The sequence below is a fragment of the Ranitomeya variabilis genome, chromosome 2 (assembly GCF_051348905.1).
Source record: "Ranitomeya variabilis isolate aRanVar5 chromosome 2, aRanVar5.hap1, whole genome shotgun sequence".
Classification (NCBI taxonomy): domain Eukaryota; kingdom Metazoa; phylum Chordata; class Amphibia; order Anura; family Dendrobatidae; genus Ranitomeya; species Ranitomeya variabilis.
Genome location: NC_135233.1, coordinates 1,056,753,233 through 1,056,772,505, shown reverse-complemented (window position 1 = coordinate 1,056,772,505; position 19,273 = coordinate 1,056,753,233). Strand labels below are relative to the sequence as shown.

General features: G+C 43.3%; 1 long non-coding RNA gene across 2 annotated transcripts in view; it reads right to left on the bottom strand.

The window, feature by feature from the left end:
* LOC143810186 (uncharacterized) overlaps nt 1–19,273 on the bottom strand; it is a 226,163-nt gene that overhangs the window by 44,277 nt on the left and 162,613 nt on the right. For both annotated transcript variants that reach the window (XR_013222692.1, XR_013222693.1), the window contains exon 3: nt 2,528–2,702. This is a non-coding gene — a long non-coding RNA (uncharacterized LOC143810186). The remainder of the gene's footprint in view (nt 1–2,527; nt 2,703–19,273) is intronic.

Here is a 19,273-nt window from a genome sequence, read left to right as displayed (position 1 = left end):
CCCCTAGTCTGGCTTAATCGGGTCTCCGGAGACAACGCCAGATTACTGCGGTGGAGTTTAGCCCTACAACCTCTGGACTTCACCATCCACTACAGACCTGGCAAACAAAACGGTAACGCCGATCGACTAAGTCGACAAACGGAACTTGTACCAACCCCATAAACTTCAGTCATCCCCAAACCGATCCGTTAAGGATCAGACTGTGTATGCCGATCACGTCGCTGAAAAGGGGAGCCATGTTACGGAACCCCCCAGTACCCAGAATATGTTGTGCAGTCATATGTATGTATAATTGGTTCCTGTTGTGAATTCCGTTCTCGGACTCCCTCCTGTGGTCATGAATGGTACTTTGGTTGGTTCTGCTCTTGGACTCCCTCTGGTGGCTTCGAGCGGAACTGCTGGTCACTGAGGTTGGCTTTATCAGCTGCTCTCGTTTATTGCTATGCTGCTTCCCTATTTAACTCCACTCAGATCGTTACTTCATGCCAGCTGTCAATGTTTCAGTATTGGTTCAGATCTCTCTTGGACTTCTCTGAGGACCTGTCTACTCCAGCAGAAGCTAAGTCTTTGATAGTTCATTTGTTGTTACTGCTTCCTGAATATATTTCTTAGTACTGCTAATTTCTAGTCCAGCTTGCTATCATGATATTCCCTTGCTAGCTGGAAGCTCTGGGGTGCAGAGTGGCACCTCCACACCGTGAGTCGGTGTGGGGAGTCTTTTTGCTTACTCTGCATGGTTTTTGTAGTCTTTTGTGCTGACCGCATAGTTCCCTTTTCTATCCTCTGACTATTTAGTGAAATCTGGCCTCCTTTGCTAAAACCTGTTTCATTCCTGTGTTTGTGACTTTCCTCTTAACTCACAGTCAATATATGTGGGGGTCTGCCTTTACCTTTGGGGAATTTCTCTGAGGCAAGGTAAGGATTCTATTTCTATCTTTAGGTGTAGTTAGCTCTTAGGCTGTGAAGAGGCGTCTAGGGAGAGTTAGGTACGCTCCACGGCTATTTCTAGTGTGTGTGATAGGAGTAGGGTTTGCGGTCAGCAAAGTTCCCACTTACCCAGAGCTAGTCCCGATTTTGAGTTTACTCATCAGGTCATTCCGGGTGCTCCTAACCACCAGGTCCATAACAGGTTCCATGTGAAATGCATCAGTCCACAGGCTGCACCACTGGGCAGAGGGGACAAGATATCCCCCTTCTGACCTCCCCCACCTTTGTAATTCTCACAGTAAATATCGGCAGGCTCCGGCCACCTGCGGCTATTGTAATGTATGTCTGGCCTGCCGCCTTTCAATTGGCCTGCCCTCTGTATCTGTGTGATATATATTCTGTGTCCTGTGAGTAAAGTGTTGTCACACTGGAAATACGTGGAGAAGCAGTGATCTTTTATATGCACCCATATAATCAAGGAATTCCAGCCAGCGTCCTTCATTCAGACTCCAGCCAAAGCAGAGTGGACCTCCTGAACCATGGGGTGGTACTGAAAGAGGTACTCCAGCACGGTAGACCCCGTTACAGAGGGATTCAATGTTTAGGCACATTAGGGGCCCTCCAAACGCAACATGGCGTCCCATCTCAATTCCAGTTAATTTTGCATTGAAAAGTCAAACAGCGCTCCTTCCCTTCCGAGCTCTGCAGTGCGCCCAAACAGTGGTTTATACCCACATATGGGGTATCGTCGTACTCAGGACAAATTTTACAACAACTTTTGGGGTCCATTTTCTCCTGTTACCCTTGGTAAAATAAAACAAATTGGAGCTGAAATAAATTTTGTGTGAAAAAAAGTTAAATGTTAATTTTTTTTTTAAACATCCCAAGAATTCCTGTGAAACACCTGAAGGGTTATTAAACTTCTTGAATGTGGTTTTGAGCTCCTTGAGGGGTGCAGTTTTTAGAATGGTGTCACACTTGGTTATTTTCTATCATATAGACCCCTCAAAATGACTTCAAATGTGATGTGGTCCCTAAACAAAATGGTGTTGTAAGAATGAGAAATTGCTGGGTCAACTTTTAACCCTTATAACTCCCTAACAAAAAAAAAATTGGTTCCAAAATTGTGCTGATGTAAAGTAGACATGTGGGAAATGTTACTTATTAAGTATTTTGTGTGCCATATTTCTGTGATTTAAGGGCATAAAAATTCAAAGTTGGAAAATTGCGAAATTTTCAAACTTTTTGCCAAATTTCATTTTTTTTCACAAATAAACGCAGGTAATATCAAAGAAATTTTACCAACAACATGAAGTACAATATGTCACGAGAAAACAGTGTCAGAATCATCAGGATTCATTGAAGCGTTCCAGAGTTATAACCTCATAAAGGGACAGTGATCAGAATTGTAAAAATTGGCCCGGTCATTAACATGCAAACCACCCTTGGGGCTTAAGGGGTTAATGTGTCAGGGAACTCAACAAGCTGAGGCACCTAGATGTATTATTGCATAAACGTAATCATATGGGCACCATCACACCGGGATGTTTACAAGTCCACCTACACCACAACTGTTGGATTTAGAGAAAACTGCTCTTACCAAATTCAGTGCATGATCAAGCCCGATCATGGAATTTCACAAGGGAGGACCTCACTAGAGACTGTGGTTACCAACCACCCTGATGACATCACTTTTCAGACCATCGGCATCCATATAAAGGTCCTTAGCGGTCTTTTCTCAGTGGTATGCCATAACAGGTGCCTGTGTATGTTTTCTGCACATATGCAATGAAAAAAAAAAGATAATTTAAGAACAGTACACAGTGGATGAAGAAGGAAGAAGCGGATTGTCAAAAGTTCTCCAGACGTTCCCCAGACACCGGTCAGACTGTCCTTATATAACCACATATAGGATTTGTTTCTCTTTGTAGCTGGTAAATTCTTTCCTCATTTCCAGCAGAGATCACCATCCCTGTTCCCTGATTCCCACACTTTTAAGAGAGACGGGAAGACAAAACAAAGTTCATTCTGAAAATATTCTAGAGAAAGTCTACAAACAGTAGTGATTCCTGATGAAATGTTCACACTGACCGTAAACCTGAGTGTTTGCCTTGCTGGTGCCACGGCTATGAGACTGTACCAGTCCTCGTTAATTCTAGTCCTGGCCAGTTTCATTTTTACGAGCATTACTTCTGCTGACTATCGCGTGCTTAAAGTCCATGTTTTGTTCTTTCAGGTATTACAGTAATACAGGATGTAACACTAAAACATTGGACTAACATAGATCACAAACATGTCTGTATGTTATTTTACTCCATCCATTCTAGCTTTAGTCTTACAAAAAAAACTGGAAAAATTATCTCCTTTCTCAAATGAAGAGACCGGTGCTACATTTTTGAAATATATTACAGACTAGTTTAAACCTCCCTGGAGGGATAGCGTGATATTTGATTCACATACCATAACTGAAAAAAAAATCGATCTACTATGACTATGCAAAATTTTCAAGACTGAACATGAGATTCTTAGCTTTTAATAACTCATGATTATGAAGAAAGAAAAAAGAGCTGGTACCTTTAGAACAGAAGCCTATGTTTTGCGCGCCATAAGTGACGACAACCACGTCCTGTTAATGCATGGTTGATCTGAAGGTGCAGGTGCAGATATAAGACAGAGAATCATACAGTGCCTACAAGTAGTATTCAACCCCCTGCAGATTTAGCAGTTTTACACATTTGGAATTAACTTGGCATTGTGACATTTGGACTGTAGATCAGCCTGGAAGTGTGAAATGCACTGCAGCAAAAAAGAATGTTATTTCTTAGTTTATTATTTTTTTTAAATTGGGAAAAGATTTTTCAGAGGGTCATTTATTATTCAACCCCTCAACCCACCAGAATTCTGTTTGGTTCCCCTAAAGTATTAAGAAGTAGTTCAGGCACAAAGAACAATGAGCTTCACATGTTTGGATTAATTATCTCTTTTTCCAGCCTTTTCTGACTATTTAAGACCCTCCCCAAACTTGTGAACGGCACTCAAACATGGTCAACATGGGAAAGACAAAGGAGCATTCCAAGGCCATCAGAATCAAGATCGTGGAGGGTCACAAGGCTGGCAAGGGGTACAAAACCCTTTCCAAGGAGTTGGGTCTACCTGTCTCCACTGTTGGGAGCATCATCCGGAAGTGGAAGGCTTATGGAACTACTGTTAGCCTTCCACGGCCTGGACAGCCTTTGAAAGTTTCCTCCCGTGCCGAGGCCAGGCTTGTCCGAAGAGTCAAGGCTAACCCAAGGACAACAAGGAAGGAGCTCCGGGAAGATCTCATGGCAGCGGGGACATTGGTTTCAGTCAATACCATAAGTAACGTACTCCACCGCAATGGTCTCCGTTCCAGACGAGCCCGTAAGGTACCTTTACTTTCAAAGCGTCATGTCAAGGCTCGTCTACAGTTTGCTCATGATCACTTGGAGGACTCTGAGACTGACTGGTTCAAGGTTCTCTGGTCTGATGAGACCAAGATCGAGATCTTTGGTGCCAACCACACACGTGATGTTTGGAGACTGGATGGCACTGCATACGACCCCAAGAATACCATCCCTACAGTCAAGCATGGTGGTGGCAGCATCATGCTGTGGGGCTGTTTCTCAGCCAAGGGGCCTGGCCATCTGGTCCGCATCCATGGGAAGATGGATAGCACAGCCTACCTGGAGATTTTGGCCAAGAACCTCCGCTCCTCCATCAAGGATCTTAAGATGGGTCGTCATTTCATCTTCCAACAAGACAACGACCCAAAGCACACAGCCAAGAAAACCAAGGCCTGGTTCAAGAGGCAAAAAATCAAGGTGTTGCAGTGGCCTAGTCAGTCTCCTGACCTTAACCCAATTGAAAACTTGTGGAAGGAGCTCAAGATTAAAGTCCACATGAGACACCCAAAGAACCTAGATAACTTGGAGAAGATCTGCATGGAGGAGTGGGCCAAGATAACTCCAGAGACCTGTGCCGGCCTGATCAGGTCTTATAAAAGACGGTTATTAGCTGTAATTGCAAACAAAGGTTATTCCACAAAATATTAACCTAGGGGTTGAATAATAATTGACCCACACTTTTATGTTTAAAATTTATAAAAATTTAAATGAGCAACAAAACTTTTTGGTTTGTAAGATTTATGCATCTGTTAATAAATCCTGCTCTTGCTTGAAGTTTGAAGGCTCTAACTTATTTGCATCTTATTAAACCTGCTAAATCTGCAGGGGGTTGAATACTACTTGTAGGCACTGTATATGTTGACCAACATCACATCAATATGGTGCCATATGCTACCAATGGTACCATCGTTCCCACCCCTGATGAATCCGTGCCTTAGTGGTGATAAGCGTGGGTTCATTTCCATAGTTTTTCCTTTTTTCCCCACCACCAAAATGTTATATCTTGTCTCTTGATTGATTCTTATATTATAAGATCTATGTTTATATTTAGCATCATTCTATGATTGTTTGATATCCTTACCGCCTATACCTTTCTTGCCTTTATATACTGAGTGTATTCTTACTGATTGGTCTTATCCTCATATTTCGCATCCTTTGGCATTTTGAACATTTTTTATTGTTTATCCCTGCACGATTTGATGGGAAGAAATAGCACTGCACTCTGTTTTTCCCTTCGAATCAATGCTGACCTTGACATCTACCTTGGTGGAACCTGACAGACTCCAATGGAACTCAATGAGGTTTGTTGAGTTTTTGACATCTAATATTTCATAGATTCAGCATTTCTTAGTAGTGTCCATTATATATGGTAACAATCATCCAGATGTGGACAGGGCCAGCCTAGATGACTTTTTTAGAGCTGATATTATTATTATTTATTATGATATGACATATGTAAACTTTTTTAGTTGAAAATAATAGGATATTAGCCACTACAACTATGACTTGAACTTGAAGAACATGCTGAACTTCCAATTTCTCCTCCTCCGTCTAATAATTGCTTTTCTTTACATTGGTTTTGACCGTGCAAGCATTGTAGAATTAATGATCATTGAATGGGTTGTCCACTACTAGGACAACCCCTTCTTAAACCAAATGTTCGCCCCTGATAAAATATAGCCTACTGTGTCGGCGCTGTTCCTGCGGTGTCGGCATTCGCTCTCCCCGGAGCTGTGATGCAGTGTTGAGAGACGTGACGGTGGTGCCCAATCAGCTCTGGCGTCACTGTCTCCGCATTCAGACAAACTGAACATGAAGAGAAAGCCAGGGATCCTCTGTAGCCCGGACTTCCTCTTCATGATCAGTTTGTTTGAATGCAGAGATAGTGACGCCAGGACTGATTGGACACCAGTGCCACGTGTCACAATACCGCATTACAGACCCGGGGAGAGCAAGTGCCAACAGCACAGGAGGTGAGTATAGACTTTATTTTATCGGGGTATAATATTTGGTTTAAGAAGGTGTTGTCCTAGTAGTGGACAACCCCTTTAAGATGAACAGCACCCCTAGGTATAACTAAAGAATATCTTCACCACAAAATAGCCAAGTAAGGGTGGCCATAAAATCAAGAATTTGGCCATGATTATACTCTGAAATGCACCGTAACCCAATAGTCCTATATCAATTTTGACAAGTGACCTAGAGTCATAGTGGCCATATATGTATGTATGAATTAATTGTCAGCTGAACTCTCAATGGCCTCAAGCTATTTCCTCCGACTTCACCATAAACATGCACATCTTGACGTGGAGAATATGTAACTACAAGAGCCTTCTAATATCAACTTTTCTCCTGCGACACTAAATAACCGGCATATTGAAATCCAGTATTCTCAATCCTTCTTTCCTTGACATCTGCCTTTGAGGGTCAAATTAGAAAGACCTGTAGAAGTTGGTTTATTATCCAGGCTTACTGAAATTGGTGAGCTGAATTACATTTTCCTAATGCGTATGGAAACGTTAAATGGGTTGTCCAGGACTTTCATTTTAAAGGTCTAACCTCAATCGGGGTTCAACACCAGTGGCTCCTGCAGGCTCCACTAGAAGCCCAGAGCTCTGTACACTGTGCAGTGGCCATCCTCCAGTATTCTAACTCAGCTCCCATAGAAATAAATATCTAAAGCTGGCCATACACATGAGATAGATGTCAGCCCTATGTTAGTGTGGATGGCAGCTATCTCTCCTGACTTCACCTTCCATATACGGTACATTTGAGAGCTTGGCTTTGGTAAAGTATTCATGTGTTTTCAAGAGGGAGTGAAGACAAAGCCACAGCCAAACACCTCTGGAAGCTGGTTTGTGCCCCTGTTAGTAAAATGTTCAATTGTTGAAATTTCAACTGCTCAATCCATCTGTCATGGAAGAGTTGTGATGTCTCCATACACATCAGATGATTGACTGGTCCCAACAAAATCAGCTGGTTTTGCCTATTTTCATCTAATTTGGATAAGGGTCTTTAGTAGAGTTGAGCGAATATGTTCAGAATCAGTCGCCGAATCTGAATTTGCCATATTCGTGCCACATTGCTACCTTAATTGTGCCGAATTTATGTTTGATGATCGATTCTGAACATATTTGTTCATTTCTACTCCCTTTGACTCCAATGACGTTCGGCTTTGTTCGGCGAATATTGCAAAAACAATATTTGCCGCCGATTGTAATTGGAACCAAATTTAGAAAAATTCACTCATCTCTAGTCTTAAGTCATTTACAATGCCTTTAATTTATCCACATGCCCAGGAATGTTCCATGCAATGTACAGAATTCCTGAAATCTTGATAAAAAAAATACAATTCCTCTAAATGACACTAAAATAAAAAATGAAACTGGAACAGCTCATTGAGTTGTTGGGCAACATGAACTTCCAGTAAGCATGGAATAAACCAAAACCTGGAGAATGTCTAAATGTCGACAGATTTTGTGATCTCTTTGTCACTCAAGCTATTTATCATTCAGCTTGAAGCCAAGACCGATTTCCGGTTGGTTCTGGTTCTGGCCAGGTTATTTTTTTCTCTTTTTAGTATCTTTCTGTCTATGATTAAATAGGAAATGTTTGTTTGGATTTTCTTTAAGCGAAGAGAAGAATGAGATGAGTCACAGGATATAGCAATAAAAATCAGCAAATTGTTGTAAATCAGAACGCTGTCATGTTTAAGACAATTTTAACGGTTGACGCGAGTTTAGTGCAATCTGGGAATTTTTGTAAGGACCGAAAATACATTGTATAAAAATCACCATCCTGTACCAATAAGCAAAACTTGGGTTCAAAGACCCTTCATCAGGTAGAGGACATCAAAGAGCCACGAAGCTCATGGTAAGGAGGTGGTAGAGAGTCATGAAGGTCCTGATACAAAGTCCTACCTGATAGATCAATGGTCACAAGCTTTCTTCAGACTCTCAGATCCGAGTTACAGGTGACACCACCCTTAGCTCCTACTCACCAGGACCTTTAAACCCTTTGATGTGCAGTATTTTGCCAGATGAAGAATCTTTGACCAGAAATATATTTCTAATTATTTCTTATGTAACCCTTATATCTTGTTGCTTATAAGATATAAGGGTTACACAAGTGGTGTTTTTTGGATCTGAAATAATAAAATATTACAATATTTGAAGCAACACTCTGGTGTGTTGTTCTGTTTACCTCTCTATATATACATTCTGTATTGAAATTTCAACACTAAGACGAAAAATTTATGGAATTATGAAAATCAAAGGATAATATGCAAATAATGAAAAAATAGAAGCATCTCGATTTATTCGGTAGGGAGTATTCTGAAACCTCGCACTTACTCGCATAGGGGCGAAACGTGTAGGGACAAGGGATAGCCTAACTGGGAACAATACCAGATAAGTGGCTCATTATGATGCTTACCCATAGAATGCTCCTTTTTGTCTATGACTAATGGTGATTCTCAGGAAGTTCCTGACCGTTTGACTATCTATGCATCGCAATTTATATGCTGTATGCATGGGACAAGGGACATCCTAACTGGGAATTAATATGATGTTTGCCCATAAAATGCTCTGCTTTGTCTATGACAAATGATGAGACTTTATCCACGAATTTCCTGACTATTTTGATAGGTTTTTTTTTTTGCATTTGCACCTTATATGCTATATGAATATATTTACATCTAGCACGCCTTTACTTTATTATATTGTGTGTATAGCTGCAATGAAGCAAGCTTTAGGGAACACTACTGAGAACTAAACTCTATGTTCATCAATACATGGACCTTAAAATTGGTTCAACAGACATTTGCTCCAAAGTATTATAGAACATCATTAATGGTAACACTACGAGATATAGCTTCCCCCATAGCTTAGTATCGTAGTATCGTATATTGGATACATGTTGAATTATTTGTATAGCTCTATATAATAGGGGCAAACCGGGACTTGTAGGGACTGCGGACGTTGAGTGGAGGCGCCATATTGAATTTTAGGGTGCCAACCTTCACAGTCAGGCAGGGAGACAGATTTAAGGGACCCATTAGGGTCATGTAGGTTTGCTGTATTCAGAACCATACCGACCCTTCTGCCCTAAGTCTCTGCTGAACAAATTGTCAAAATATACCCCTATTTTTAAAGGGTTTTGGGAGATCTTATATATCTTATTTGCTGTCTATTTAGTTTATTTTTAATATATTAATTAAAGGTTCAATTTTAAAGGGCTTATTTTTGGTTTCTTTTGTTGTACTTCCTGCCACTGAATGCACTTGGACAAATCATTAACATCCGCTGCTGGCAGCTCCTTTGTAATTGTGGACCAATGATGTCCCAGATGTGTTCGATGGGAGACAAGGCTGGAGACTCTGCAGGCCATGGTAGCACATTTAGGCCACACAGGCTGCTCACAGTAGCATGAGGAATATGTGGCATGGTATCATGTTGAAAAACAGGTTCTTGGGACACTTTGAAAAAAAATGTCCATACCACTGGTTCCATGTCCAAATTGATGTTAGGCTAAACTGTTAGTGATCCTGGAATGAAGACCAGAGGGGTTTGGCTACTGTACATTATGCCACTCTTTAATACAATCCCAGGAGTAGGACCAGTGTGACATCTTCAAGCGGATGCCTCTTCATGACGTTACCTACAGTATATGGTCTTGTCATATTCAAAGAATGAAGCGTAGTCATCCATTCTGTCCTGCAAATGAACATAGACGTCACACACCATGCCTAAGGCATCAAAGAGTGCTTATATAAACTATAAGAAGGCTTTACATGACATGACATTGGGCTACCAACAAGACGTACAGCTTCAGATGTTCTATTGAACTGATGCCACCAATCTCAAAGGCTGCCATGGTGCACAGCAAGATGGCAATGGAGACTATCCTTTTCAGCTTTTGTCTTGAATGCAATGATAGCCGAGGACTGGTCTGGAGATGCCTTCAGAAGGTAATATGACAGTGTCCCAGGAGACATTTTTCAACATTGACAGCAGCAGACTGTATGTTGCTCATGCTACTGTGAGCAGCCTGCATACATGTTTCCAGGGACTGCAGTGTGCCCGGTCTCCCATCAAGCACATCTAGGATGTCATTGGTCGATAATTGTATAGGGAGCTGCCAGAGCGGATCTTGATGATTTTCAAGCCCAAGTGCATTCAGCTGAGCAGAACGTTCCTCAGACCTCCATTAATAACTTCAGTGATGTTGCTTACACTTGATACTGAATAGATTGAAATGTTTTGAAAATTTTGTTTCCATTTTTTCAACATTTCTATATCATTAACATGTCTGTCCATCTCATGACTTCCATAATTCCATTACTTTTCCTTCTTGGTGTTGCAAAGTTGCAGCACTAAGACTTCTCTGAAATACACGAGGAGCATATGTTGTTCTAAAACCTCTATATAATACTCAGCATTGACAGATCCTTCCAGGGCCGGCGTCAGCACCCGGCGCACCCGGGCAAGTGCCGGGGCCCTGGCGAGACGGGGGGGGCCCACTCACGCTGTCTGGGATACAGCGCACACACTGGTGTTAGGCTACGTTTACATTAGCGTTGTGCGACGCAGCGTCGGGCGCCGCTGCGGCGACGCATGCGTCATGCGCCCCTATATTTAACATGGGGGCGCATGGACATGCGTTGCACTTGCGTTTTGTGATGCATGCGTCACTGCGGCGCACAAGTCAGGGCGCAGAGGACGCAGCAAGTTGCATTTTTTGTGTGTCCAAAATCAAGCAAAAAAAGGACGCATGCGTCACAAAACGCTGCGTTGTGCATGCGTTTACATTTGCGTTGTGCGTTGCGTCGCCGACGCTGCGGCGCACAACGCAAATGTGAACGTAGCCTAAGCGCGCGGTCAGAATTTTCATAAACCACCAGAGCGCTGTGTGTGTGGAGGGAGCAGCAGGAGTCATTGTGACAGACAGCTGGGAGAGGAAGCCAGTGCTGAGCAACAGGAGGGCGGGACTTTCCAGCATCCAATCCCGGCTGAGCGCCTTACTACAGTATTCTCCCCGTCCGTCACAGTCAGGAGTGAGTCACTGAGCAGCGCAGCCCCCTTCCCCCCCCCCCCCGGTGAGTGTTGTCTGAGCCTGTGTTTAAGTGTATGGACGGTGTCTGATAGGCTCTAGTCCAGTCCCTGCAGCCGACCATCCTCACTGAGTCGGCTACTGTGCTCATTGACAGCATCAATCATAGCAGCAGCTGCTATGTCCTGAGCCACTCTGACCTCTGTCTGTATCATCAAAAGAGCAGAGCTGAGTGCCCCTTCCCCCTTCACCTCCTGCAGAGAAGCATAAGACTGCTGAGCCCAACCTGCCCCCTGACAGGACACAGCCCCCCCCCTCTCAAGATTCCCTGGATTTCTCCAAACTTCAGTCTTCAGAATGGAGCTGTGGTGTCCTGCCAGGGGGCAGATGGGGCACAGAAGCCTTAGGGTACCGTCACATTAAGCGACGCTGCAGCGATATAGACAACGATGCCGATCGCTGCAGCGTCGCTGTTTCGTCGTTGTGTGGTCGCTGGAGAGCTGTCACACAGACAGCTCTCCAGCGACCAACGATGCCGAAGTCCCCGGGTAACCAGGGTAAACATCGGGTTACTAAGTGCAGGGCCGCGCTTAGTAACCCGATGTTTACCCTGGTTACCAGTGTAAATGTAAAAAAAAAAAAACACTACATACTTACATTCCGGTGTCTGTCGCGTTCCCCGGCGTCCGCTTCCCTGCACTGTGTAAGTGCCGGCCGTAAATCAGAGCGGTGACGTCACCGCTGCACTCTGCTTTCCGGCCGGCTGGCGCTGACACAGTGCAGGGAAGCGGACGCCGGGGGACGCGACAGACACCGGAATGTGAGTATGTAGTGTTTTGGGTTTTTTTACATTTACAATGGTAACCAGGGTAAATATCGGGTTGCTAAGCGCGGCCCTGCGCTTAGTAACCCGATGTTTACCCTGGTTACCAGTGAAGACATCGCTGAATCGGTGTCACACACGCCGACTCAGCGATGTCAGCGGGCGATCAAGCGACGAAATAAGGTGCTGGCCTTCTAGCTCCGACCAGCGATCTCACAGCAGGATCCTGATCGCTGCTGCGTGTCAAACACAACGAGATCGCTATCCAGGACGCTGCAACGTCACGGATCGCTATCGTTATCGTTGTTAAGTTGTTCAATGTGAAGGTACCCTTATCCTTCTCTGTTCTCTGGAGGGGGCTTTATAGCTGCTGAACAGGCTCACCTTCTAGAGATGTTATGAAACATTACATGTCCACACACACATATATATATCTACTGTATAATTGTCTAAGGGTCACTTCCGTCTGTCTGTCACGGAAATCCCAAGTCGCTGATTGGTCACGGCAAAACGGCCACGACCAATCAGCGACGGGCACAGTCCGGTGGCAAAATGGCCGCTCCATACTCCCCTGCCATCAGTGCCCCCTCCATATTCCCCTCCAGTCAGCGCTCACACAGGGTTAATGCCAGTGTTAACGGACCGCGTTATGTCGCGGTGTAACGCACTCTGTTAATGCTGCTATTAACCCTGTGTAAACAACTTTTTACTATTGATGCTGCCTATCAATAGCATCAATAGTAAAAAGATCTAATGTTAAAAATAATTAAAAAAAATAAAAAATCATTATATACTCACCCTTCGTCGGCCCCCAGATCCAGCCCAGGCCTTTCCCGCTCCTCGCGACGCTCCAGTGACCGGTCCATCCATTGCGGTCTCGCGAGACCGCTATGTCATCATCTCGCGGGACCGCAATGCACTCTTGGGACAGGAGTGTAGCGAGGAGCATCGGTAAACGCCTGGGCTGGATCCGGGGGCCGACGGAGGGTGAGTATATAACTATTTTTTATTTTAATTCTTTTTTTTAACAGGGATATGGTGCCCACATTGCTATATACTATGTGGGCTGGGCAATATACTACGTGTCTGTGCTATGGGCAATATACTACGTGGCTGGGCAATATACTACGTGGCTGGGCAATATACTACGTGACTGTGCTATATACTACGTGGCTGGGCAATATACTACGTGTCTGCTATATACTACGTGTCTGAGCAATATACTACGTGGCTGTGCTATATACTACGTGGCTGGGCAATATACTACGTGGCTGCTATATACTACGTGGGCTGTGTTATATACTACGTGGGCTGTGTTATTCCCTACTTGGCTGTGCTATATTTCTCTGCTGTATCTGTGCATCATGAATCGTGGTATGTGTTAAAGGGGGGGCCCACTGAGACTCTTTCGCCCGGGGCCCTCAAAAACCTGGAGCCGGCCCTGGATCCTTCCATGTGTAAACTGCTCATTCCATAGGCACCAATGCAGCCTTGTACCATTAGAGATGCAGAGTTGTGAGCTGATAACAAGCTGGATGGTCCCTCTCCTGGTGTCCACAGGACATGGCATCTGTGGTTTCCATAAAGAATTTCACATTTTGATTAATCTGACCCCAAAACAGATTTACATTTTGCCTTAGTCCATTTTACTTTAGCTTTGGCCTAGAGAAGATGGCAGTAATTCTGGATTGTGTTGATGTATAGTTTCATAGTTATAAGGTTGAAGATAGACTTAAGTCCATCTAGTTCAATCCATAGCCTAACATGTTGATCCAGAGGAAGGCAAAAACCCTTTTGGGCAAACACTACCAACTCCATATTAGGGGAAAAATTCCTTCCCGACTCCATATGGCAATCAGGCTCGTTCCTGGAGCAACGCTCCATCACAGAATCTAGATATATGGCTTCTTCTTTGCATGATTGAGCTTTAACTTACATTTGTGGATTGGACGGTGATCCTGTATTGACCATTGACCTTGTCCATTGTGCACATGAATTTTTCCAGAATGCCTGAATTTGATGATACTGAAGATAGTGGAATATGTAAAGTATTTGTAATTTTACGTTAAGGAACATTTTTCTGAAATGGTTTCACAATTTTTGTATGCAGTTGTTCACAGATTGGTGAACCCCTAACCATCTTTACTTCTGAGAGACTCTGCCTCTCTGACATGCTCGTTTTATACAGTCATGTAACTTACCGTAGTTGAAAATTGATCCTCAAGCTGTTTTTCATTAGTATTATAAGTAGTGTTGAGCGATACCGTCCGATACTTGAAAGTATCGGTATCGGAAAGTATCGGCCGATACCGGCAAAGTATCGAATCTAATCCGATACCGATACCCAATACCAATACAAGTCAATGGGACTCATGTATCGGACGGTATTCCTGATGGTTCCCAGGGTCTGAAGGAGAGGAAACTCTCCTTCAGGCCCTGGGAACCATATTAATGTGTAAAATAAAGAATTAAAATAAAAAATATTGCTATACTCACCTCTCCGACGCAGCCTGGACCTCACCGAGGGAACCGGCAGCGTTGTTTGCTTAAAATTCGCGCTTTAACTTCCTTACGTGAAGTCCCGGCTTGTGATTGGTCGCGTGCCGCCCATGTGACCACGACGCGACCAATCACAACACCGGAACGTAATTTTAAAATACTGAAGGACCTAAAATTACGTCACGGCTTGCTGTGATTGGTCGCGTCGCGGTCACATGGGCGACGCGACCAATCACAAGCCGTGACGTCACGGGAGGCTGGACACGCGCGCATTTTAAAATGCGCGCGTCTCCTGCCTCCCGTGACGTCACGGCTTGTGATTGGTCGCGTCGCCCATGTGACCGCGACGTGACCAATCACAACGCCGGAACGTAATTTTAAAATACTGAAGGACCTAAAATTACGTCACGGCTTGCTATGATTGGTTGCGTCGCGGCCACATGGGCGGCACGCGACCAATCAGAAGCCGTGACGTCACGGAAGGAAGGAAAAGCGCGCATTTTAAGCAAAGAACGCTGCCGGTTCCCTCGGTAAGGTGCAGGCTGCGTCGGAGAGGTGAGTATAGCAATATTTTTTATTTTAATTCTTTCTTTTACACATTAATGTTGTTTCGATACCGATACCCGATACCACAAAAGTATCGGATCTCGGTATCGGAATTCCGATACCCGCAAGTATCGGCCGATACCCGAATACCCGTTGCGGAATGCTCAACACTAATTATAAGTAAAGAAAATTTAAAGTAACTTGCTACTTGTGTATCTATTACACTGGTCAACAGCATTTTTGGTGCCAAAGATATTTCATCGAATTTAGGGTATTTTTGGGGTGCTGATTCTGAATATGCTATCAGTTTTGCCAGATTGGCTCAAGTTTTTGAGATTTTTGGTATCTTATTTATAGCACTTGTTGGTAAATGCGACGCATCATCTCATTAATTTCTTTGGATTAGTACTTGAACTGAGCAGTTCTCAATATAGTTTTGTGTTAATTAGTGTTCTAAAAGTTTGTTCATAGCTTGATTTTTGCACTAACTTTATGTTGTTGTCTGTTTTCCAGTGAAAAGCATGAACTCATCAAGAAGTTGTCTTAATGATCCAGACTCATTCTGATTTTTTGGCTCTCTCCACACCATTGGAACACCAAATTTGAAGCTTTTTCTTTGTCCTTTGCTCCATTTTCGTAATAATTCGATACATGCTTTGCACACTATGTGTGGTGCCCAAAACTTGTCTTGGTCCCCAAGCATAACCCCAAAATAGGCAAAATACACTTTTTTTACGAAGTCTGTTATGTTTCTTCTATGTTTTGGCAGTGTGTATTCACCACAAATGTAACAGAATGAGTCTGGATCTGCTTTTCACTGGAAAACAGACAACAACATAAAGTTAGTGCAAAAATCAAGCTATGAACAAACTTTTAGAACACTAATTAACACAAAACTACACTCACTGGCCACTTTATTAGGTACACCTGTCCAACTTCTTGTTAACACTTAATTTCTAATCAGCCAATCACATGGTGGCCACTCAGTGCATTTAGGCATGTAGACATGGTCAAGACAATCTCCTGCAGTTCAAACCGAGCATCAGTATGGGGAAGAAAGGTGATTTGAGTGCCTTTGAACGTGGCATGGTTGTTGGTGCCAGAAGGGCTGGTCTGAGTATTTCAGAAACTGCTGATCTACTGGGATTTTCACGCACAACCATCTCTAGGGTTTACAGAGAATGGTCCGAAAAAGAAAAAAAATCCAGTGAGCGGCAGTTCTGTGGGCGGAAATGCCTTGTTGATGCCAGAGGTCAGAGGAGAATGGGCAGACTGGTTCGAGCTGATAGAAAGGCAACAGTGACTCAAATCGCCACCCGTTACAACCATGGTAGGCCTAAGAGCATCTCTGAACGCACAGTGCGTCGAACTTTGAGGCAGATGGGCTACAGCAGCAGAAGACCACACCGGGTACCACTCCTTTCAGCTAAGAACAGGAAACTGAGGCTACAATTTGTACAAGCTCATCGAAATTGGACAGTAGAAGATTGGAAAAACGTTGCTTGGTCTGATGAGTCTCGATTTCTGCTGCGACATTCGGATGGTAGGGTCAGAATTTGGCGTAAACAACATGAAAGCATGGATCCATCCTTCCTTGTATGGAGCATCTTTGGGATGTGCAGCCGACAAATCTGCGGCAACTGTGTGATGCCATCATGTCAATATGGACCAAAATCTCTGAGGAATGCTTCCAGCACCTTGTTGAATCTATGCCACGAAGAATTGAGGCAGTTCTGAAGGCAAAAGGGGGTCCAACCCGTTACTAGCATGGTGTACCTAATAAAGTGGCCGGTGAGTGTATATTGAGAACTGCTCAGTTCAAGTACTAATCCAAAGAAATTAATGAGATGATGCGTCGCATTTACCAACAAGTGCTATAAATAAGATACCAAAAATCTCAAAAACTTGAGCCAATCTGGCAAAACTGATAGCATATTCAGAATCAGCACCCCAAAAATACACCAAATTCATTAAAATATTTTGGACACCAGAAAAAAAATTTTTTTTTGTTGACCTGTGTTATCAGTATAGAGCCTACAAACATGATACACAGTCATATATACCAGAAAAACAGTATATTGATTTATTAAATACATGATTTTGAACATGCAATTGAAAAGTAATATAACGAAACTGAAAAAGGGGTAAAATGATCCTCATAAAAGTGCATAAGAAGGGGCTATTGGATATCAAGGTCACCAATGTCAGAATGACTATAATAAAGCACTATGTGTGCACATATTAAATATATAATAATTGGCTCAAAATAAATGTATAATACAAAATAAATTGCAAATGGATGACATAAATATTAATCAAAGTGTTTGTTAGTAGCCCAGTAGTTGGGGATAAATATGCAAGTTTTTATGCACCAAAGACGAAATACATGTGTATGAAGAGCTTCAAATATATGTAACCATGCATAGATATATATTGTGGCAAAAGGGGACCAAGGTAAGAAAGAAAATACAAACAGATGGTAAGTAATTGTGTGAAAGTATACTAACCGACTGCTGTTTCACCTGCCCGACGCGCGTTTCGCCTACGGCTTCAGCATTGTGCTTGGTGACGCAAGGATGCATGCGGTTGCTCGGCCATGAGCAGCCATGTCGTGAAGCTCCCAGCACACAATTTTTATGAACTGACTTATTATACTTGCGGCCCCTATTATAGGACAGCGTTGGTATCAGTGAGCTCTTTACCACCAGGCATTCCGTCACACATGTAAGTAATGGCAGATGGCATAGTGGGGGCTGGATTTTATACACCGAGGGTAATGGGATTGAATGAAAACTTGAATTCAGTTATTAAAATGTGTGCCAATTCTCTTCACATTGAATGAAACTGCAGACAAATAGCTAACCTCCTCTTCCAACGTGACATGGATGCTAACAGAAAACAGTAGATTAATTTCCTTATAAGTAAACGATAGACGTGTGGTGAAAAGTCCGCATATTCCCCACATGAGCTCAGTTTTAGCAGTGTGCTAAGCCTCCGGGTTCTCTGTTTGTATAATTTGGCAGAATAGTCCGACAAAAAGGAGACAACGTTTATCCTGTTGGAGACATTTTTGCAGTCTGTTTAACCTGTCATTAGGCAGATCATAAGGAGATATTCCTATTTTCCTAGAAGTATATCCCCTGCACTTATCTGCTGAGGTTACACAGCCAGTATCTACAGAGAGGAGACACAAGTCCTTCTGGAGAACAAAGTCAACATTTGGACATTGATCTCACTTGATACAACTGGGAAATAAGCCATTGTGTGGTGCCAGAAACTTGGAGAACAGGAGGCACAAACATAGATGTCATATCTTGTCCAATTTAATCTATCTATCTGTTAATCTATCTATCTCTCTATCTATCTATCTATCTATCTATCTATCTATCTATCTATCTATCTATCTATCTATCTATCTATCTATCTATCTTATGCATCATAGTAAAGTCAGGTAGGCTATGGATAAATCCTATCTCTACAGGTTCTGATTAGATCAACTGGCTAGATGTTCACCTTAAGGGTACCGTCTCACAGTGGCACTTTTGTCGCTACGACGTTACGGTCTGTGACGTTCCAGCGATATCCATACGATAACGCTGTGTCTGACACGCAGCAGCGATCAGGGATCCTGCTGAGAATCGTATGTCGTAGCAGATCGTTTGGAACTTTCTTTCGTCGCTGGATCTCCCGCTGTCATCGCTGGATCTTTGTGTGTGACAGCGATCCAGCGATGCGTTCGCTTGTAACCAGGGTAAACATCGGGTTACTAAGCGCAGGGCCGCGCTTAGTAACCCGATGTTTACCATGGTTACCAGCGTAAAAGTAAAAAAAAAAAAAACGTACATACTCACATTCCGGTGTCCTTCAGGTCCCTTGCCGTCTGCTTCCCGCTCTGACTGACTGCCAGCCGGAAAGTGAGAGCAGATCACAGCGGTGACGTCGCCGCTGTGATCTGCTTTCACTTTACGGCGGCACTCAGTCAGAGCGGGAAGCAGACTGCGAG